Genomic DNA, 7,120 nt, shown 5'->3' on the forward strand with positions numbered 1-7,120 from the left:
CATTAGAGGCCTGCCGTTCTGCTGAGAACCACACCACATGCTCTACCCTCTCTTGTCTACATATTAGCCTGTTGCTGCTCCTTAAATTACCTGGTACAAAAGCTTGCTCTGTTTCTCTGCAGAGAGCTACCACTCCTATCCAGTTTGAAGAGGGTCTATGTCATGATCTCTCAAACTAATTAAGGTTTGTGAGCAGGCCACAGGTTGCTATAGAGGAACTTTCCTGAAGGCTGATATCTATGAAGATTTTTGAGGTGGGGGGGGGGGGGGTTGGGCAAAAGATTACTGCAGCTGTAGCTTATACTCAGAAGCCTGTTTTAAAAAAACAAAAATGATTCTTGTTTTAATCTAGGTGACATAATTCATTTTATATTTCAAAAGTTATTTCCTAAGGGAGCTAGAACATAATATTAATTAAAAACACTTGAAATGAGAGATTTAAATTATTTTCAGGGGATGGGGCTAGTAAATACACTGGAAAAGTATTTCCACAAAGATTTTTTGGAAATCATAGGTTGTCTCCAGTATTTATGTTAATTGGACAGTATTTATATTTAAAATTTTTTTTCTAATGTTTATTTTTGAGAGAGAGGTGGGGAGGGCTGGGAGAGAGGGAGACACAGAAACTGAAGCAGGCTCCAGGCTGTGAACAGTCAGCAAAGAGCCTGACTTGGGGCTCAAACTCAAGAGCCATGAGATCACGACCTGAGCCGAAGTCAGATGCTTAATCAACTGATCCACCCAGATGCCCCAATAGTATTTATATTTTTAAATGAAAATGTTACATCTTTCTAACTTTTAAGAGGATTTGTTTGCAATTTAGTGGTTTTAGAAATGGATTAGATAGTGTCAGTTTCCTTATGCTAAACAACCAGAGTAAGATTTCAAGAAATTTTAGGATTTCTGGGAAAATAATTTTGAAATTTTGGCTCCAAATTCAGAAAGAATAGTAAAATTACAAGTGTCCCACATTTCCAACACAATGAATTGACGAGCTCTTTGGTCTCCAATGCAGAAAACAAGATGACGAAGGGGTTGTCATTTGGAAAGTGTTGCAGTAAGATGCACACGTTGTGCTGCCACTGTGGCCCTAAGGCCTGCTACCTTCAGGAGTCTACCTGTGGTAAATGTGGTGATCCTGCCAAATGAAAGAAAAAGTATAGTTGAAGTGCCGAGGCTAAATAATGAAATACCCCTGGGACCGGTCCAACGAGGCACCAAGAATTTTGTACCTCAAATTCAGGCAAGGATTCTGTGAAGGAACAACACCTAAACCCAAGAGGGCAGTGGTTGCACTATCTAGTTCATCTTAAGGATTTCGATGATTAGTCACACAATACATGTTCTGGTTTAAAAAAAAAAAAAGAATTGATGAAAATCTGTGTCAGTGCAAAAGATAAATTACTGAGTGATTCTTCATTAAAAAAAAAGTACATTTTACCAAAAGGACGACTTTAAGTGGTAAACCCCTCTCATACATTCAAAAATAATTCAATTAAATAGAAATTCTGCTTGCACATTGATTGTTTTCAGTGGGAAGGTCTGAATTAGGTAAGGAGACATGGCTTACCAACCTCCTATACCTGTTGATGTGTCTTTCACAGAATGTCTTTTTTTTAAAATTTATTTTTAAATGTTCATTTATTTATTTTGAGAGAGAGAGAGAACTCAAACAGAGGAGAGACAAAGAGAGAGGGGGAGAGAGACAGAATCCCAAGCAGGCTCTGTGCTGCCAGTGCAGAGCCCAATGTGGGGCTTCAACTCTCAAACTGTGAAATCATGACCTGAGCCAAGATCAAGTGTTGGACATCTAACTGACTGAATCACCCAGGCTCCCCTCACAGAATTTCCTATCACTGCTTCTTCATTCTTTACTTCCTTCTCTTGTTTCTTCCCTTTGTCCTTTGTCTTTCCATATTTCTTGAGAGTCATATTTACTTGCTATAAATACCTCATATTTCCTCACCTGCTAATTTTTTACGGTAATTTTATTCTTGACCTTTTTCATCAACCTCTTCTCTCAGACTTCACCTCATGCCACCATTTTTTCTCTGTAACACCTTCCTGGTCAACCAGACAAATCTTTCTGGCCACTCTCTTAGCCACTATACTGGAATGAGAATACCCCGGCTACCCTACTGAGAGCATTGCAGGGAATCGTTTGAAAGAAATATGTGTACTTAAGTTGTGGGTATATATAGGAAGTAAATTTGTCTATGAAAACTTAATGAGGACACTAGCACTAAGCATTATGTCATGACATGGGGGAGATTTCTGGTTACTGAATCTATAGCTGACTTATGAAGAGTTCCTGAATCTAGTTAATTTGCATGAGTAAATGAGCAGGAGATTTTATCTGCCTACTGTTTTTAAGGCCTCAGAGAGATAATAAATGCTTTCGGATGACAAGGAAAGTAAAACATACTTAGGTTAATCAAATCATGGACGCATTTTTTATGGAAGCAAACACTTTTTAACAGTAACTGTTGGACAGGCTCAGGGATCATGGCAGCTTCAACAGTGACACCACTGTACACAGTATTTTAACAAGTGTTTGTGGATCGGAAATGAACTCAAAGGGGCATGTTTACAAGGTCTGTTGTGTCTTATGGCATGGATGAGAAGAGAGGGCCAGCCTCTCCCTGGAAGATGGCCATAATTACTAACTAAACAAATGTTTATTAAGTACTTAGCATGTGCCAGGCATTGTATCAGGTGCTGGAAGGACAAGAGCAAAAAGACAGACATGGTCCCTGTCCTCATGAAGCTCGTGGACTGGTGGGGGATAGAGACAAATAAACAGAAAACTGCTCAGTGTGTTAATTGGAGCTATGATGGCAGAGAGCAGAGTGTGCTGAGAGGGCAGATTGGTCCTGCAGGTAGTAGAAATCAGCCATGCGTGGGCTAGACTAGAGAAACAAGCCTGCGGTTTCTGGCCTTCACTCTCCTCCTGGGGATTTTGGGCCTGGAAACATCAACCTTCATCTGCAATTCTCCTAGAAACAACCATTGTGGTAGTATCTCAGGGGGCCACTGAGGGACTTTTGCTTTTTACCAAGCCCTAGGGTGATTTGATCTGTTCAGGGTGTGTGTGTGTGTGTGTGTGTGTGTGTGTGTGTGTGTGTGTGTACAACATGGATTTTGCTATACCATTTGAAAGTAGGTTGTAGATACTATTAGACTTTAGTATGTATCACCTAAGAATAAGGTTTATTTTCTACATAAATCATAATCACATTATCTCTAAAAATATTAACAGTAACTTAATAAAATTACACAGTATACAGTTCATATTAAAATTACCCAGTTATGCCAAGAATGACTTTTTTGGGGGGCTATTTTTCGCTCCTGAACAAGGATCCAAATAAAGTTTATGCATTACAATTAATTGCTATATCTTTCCAGTCTCTTTCTATCCCAGATGTAACCATTATCTTATTTTTTTAACCCATCAACTCTATATTTTTATACTTCTGCTATATATGTTATATATTTAAAGTAAAATATATTACTTTGTGTTTCAAATTTTACTTAAGAGGGGGGCGCCTGAGTGGCTCAGTTGGCTGAGTGTCTGGCTCTTGATTTCAGCTCAGGTCATGATCCCAGGGTTCTGGGATTTAGCCCCACATCAGGCTCTGTGCTAAGCATGGAGATTCTCTCCCTCTCTCTCTCTCTCTCTCTGCCCCCCTCTGTCTCTGTCTCTCCCTCTCCCTTACCTCTCTCTCTTCCTCTGCCCTTCTCCCCTGCTCATGCTTTCCCTCTCCCTAAAATTAATTATTTTTTACCTAAGAGGTATTGTACTGTATGTATTATTCAACAATTTTCTTTTAATTCGGCATGTACCATGTTAATACATGCAGATCTATTTCATTTATTTTTAACTGCTCTAAAGCACTGCAATTTATCCATTTTTCAAAATTGAAAAACATTTAAGGTAGTTTCTGTTTTTTTCATTAGCTATATTATCTTGCCTTTTATTTTAGCATTAAGTAGAGTTAATAAATTAGAAAGATGTTTTTGCAGATCGTTAACTTGTAAGTAAATCTTTCCTTTTGTTCAAGTCCTTCTGAGACTTCTTCTGCTGTGAACTTGGTTCCAGTTTTAGAACCCATTTTATGGGCAGCCCCAGTGTCAGATGGCAGCACACTTTCCTTTGCCTCCCAGGAACCACCATGATCACCTTGCTGCTGATATTGTAGACCAGGGGTTCTCAAATCTGCCAGCATATTAGAATTATCTCAGGAGATTAAAAATAGACTGATGCCTAGGTCTCACCCCCAGAGATTCTGATTTATTTGATCTGGGGTGTGGCCTGTGCAGCCATAGTTCAGAACTGTGGTTGATTATTGTGAGAATCACACAGGGTCCTTTTTTTAAAAAAAAAATTTTAATGCTTTATTTATTTTTGTGAGAAAGAGAGACAGCATGAGCAGGGGAGGGGCAGAGAGAGAGGGAGACACAGAATCCAAAGACAGGCTCCAGACTCTGAGCTGGCAGCACCAAGCCCAATGCGGGGCTCAAACTCACGAACTGAGAGATCATGACCTGAGCCAAAGTCGGATGTGTAACCGACTGAGCCACCCAGGCGCCCCTCACATGGGTGTTACTGCAAAAAATTGGACAGCTGGCTGTTATTTTGAGGTCCTTTGCATTATATATTTATCCTGATGGTGTTGACACTTAGAACCGAATGAAAGTTGCCTAAGATAAATGGCTGTATTTCCCCCAACCATTTCTTGTGATGAGAATTGTTAAGATCTACTCTCTTAGAAACTTTCAGAATACACATTACTTTGATACTAAGGAAAAGTTTGTCTTTCTGAGATGTTGCTATCTCCTGTGATTGGAGAATGAAAGCGATGTCATGGCTGTGATTCCCTTTTTGTCTTGGCTCTCAGGAATTTTTCTGGAAGGGAAAACATTCGTCTAGCCATATAACAGGAGAGACACTTTACCTACAGTATGTTATTTAATCATCTAAATAACTTTTGGATAGCATTTCCCCATTTTACATATAAGAGTATTGAGGTTCAGGGAAGTTAAGTAATTTGCTCAAATCTAGAAAGAGAGCATGTAGAAGAGTCTGGATTGGAAACCAAGCTTGCTTGACTAGTAAATGTGTAGCCTCTTTCTATGCTCCTGCTGACCCAGGAGGAAAGTTTGTAACAGTTTCTCACAGTGTCGTTTTCTCAAGCTGACAGGTGCCCCACTCAGATCCCAGATTCCTGATTTCCAAGACTATGGGCTCACAATCTGGACAGCACAAGGAGAAAAGCTGGGGAAGCTGGGGACAAGGACACCTGCTGCCACACTTCTGTTGGGGGTCCTCAGGCTCATCACCCCTAGAGATGCTGCAGAACCATTTTTCTGCTTCCTCCACCCATGCCACTGGGCTATGGCTCCCTCCAGTACTGCAGTCTTCAGGTCTTTTCCCTTCTGCCATGGCTCTATCCTTCTTCCAGTGCATATTGCATATTTCCATCCACATGTAGGTTTTTCCAAGATATTACCTGGTGGGATTGTTTTGGACTAGGAGTTTGGGAGGACTTGGTGAATACAGAGTGATTGGGGGTTGTTGGCTGAAGGAATGCCAGTGGTTTTATGAAAGGGGAATATGTAACTTATGTAATTTATTATGTAGTCCGATGAATTACGGACCAAGGACCCTTTTGTGTCAGTAAGTGATAATAGAAATCTAGAGATTAGTATATCTGAAAGCAGGGTGGTACAAGCTCTCACAAGTCTTGACATAAATGTATAAACTTGTGCAGAGCTGTTTTGGAAAAAAAATCTTTCTATATTTTAGCTGATGTGAGAAGGTAAAGCACAATGCAGGCGGGCCTGACAGACTTTGGTGGTTCGTTTAGAGCTGATGATGATGCCGGCTTAGCCAATATATTTGATTAGGTAAGACTTTGGAGGAAAGTAAGCTCTCATAAAGAACAAGGAAGGTGGGAGGCATGGAGTGTGTATGTCCCTGGAAATGTAACCTCATTTAAGGTGGCAAAACAATGCCCAATTAAGCCACCACAATTTTGTATCTCTTTGGCAAACTGATGGGGGAGGGAAAGAGAGGAAAGAGTGCTGTGATTTGTTTAGGTGCCTAGAATATTTGGAACAGGACAAACCAAACCACCTGTGAACAGAATGCCCTGCTTGTTCTGGCCAAACCCTTGAAAAAGATGTTGGCAGGGAATCCAGGTAGAGAGAACATGTGTGGGGGCCATTTGGGGGATTGTGGGGTGCCGGAGGGTAAGCTCTGTTGTTGTTCATGGCTGGAAGTTTCCTGTGTTTCTCCCTGTTAATGCAGATGGTACACAGAGGGGTTCGTGTTGTCTATTTGCAGCCTTGTATGCAGGCAAAGACATGTTTTCTCTGCACACATCCCTTCTCTGCACGGAATAAGGTGCCTCAAGCAAAGTCAGAAAGACATTGGTTATCCAAGCTTTGACAGGTTCATTGGGTTTGGCCAGGAAACTGTATACCCTAATTTGTGAGACTTTTCTTTGTAATCTTTCTCCATAGAAAAATCCTTATTTTCGGGGCACCTGGGTGGCTCAGTTGGTTAAGTGTTTGACTTCGGCTCAGGTCATGATCTTATGGTTTGTGAGTTTGAACCCCATATTGCGTTCTGTGCTGACAGTGCAGATCCTGCCTGGGATTCTCTCTCTCTCTCCCTCTCTCTCTGACTTTCCCCCGGTTGCATGCATACTCTCTCAAAATAAATAAACTTAAAAAAAAAAAAAAAAGAAAATCTTTATTTTCTTCTAAGAAGAATATCTTTTAGGCTTGGTTTGACTTCTTGGAGGGCTAGAACCTGTTAGGAGCCAATTGAAGTGAGGCATCCCACTAACCTTGACCTAATTCTTGGCTTTTCTTCAGGTCTAAGGAGGAAGCTTGACTTGTCAGACATATTCCCAGAATGTTAGCTCATCATATAGGATTGCTAAGTATAGCAGCTCTTATGAGCTGAATTGTGTCCCCTTCAAATTCATATGTTGAAGTTTTAACTCCTAGTATTTCAGAAGGTGACAGTATTTGGAGATAAGGCCTTCAAAGAGGTGATTAAATTAAAATTAGGGCATTAGGGCGAGCCGTAATCCAATCTGGCTGGTGTCCT

At 40.6% G+C, this 7,120-nt stretch overlaps 1 pseudogene; it reads left to right on the forward strand.

Annotated features, from left to right (window-relative positions):
- Positions 1-1,023: 1,023 nt before the first annotated feature.
- Positions 1,024-1,313, forward strand: LOC125166543 (60S ribosomal protein L37-like; annotated as a pseudogene).
- The last annotated feature ends 5,807 nt before the right edge of the window (positions 1,314-7,120 follow it).

The sequence above is a fragment of the Prionailurus viverrinus genome, chromosome B2, assembly GCF_022837055.1.
Source record: "Prionailurus viverrinus isolate Anna chromosome B2, UM_Priviv_1.0, whole genome shotgun sequence".
NCBI lineage: Eukaryota > Metazoa > Chordata > Mammalia > Carnivora > Felidae > Prionailurus > Prionailurus viverrinus.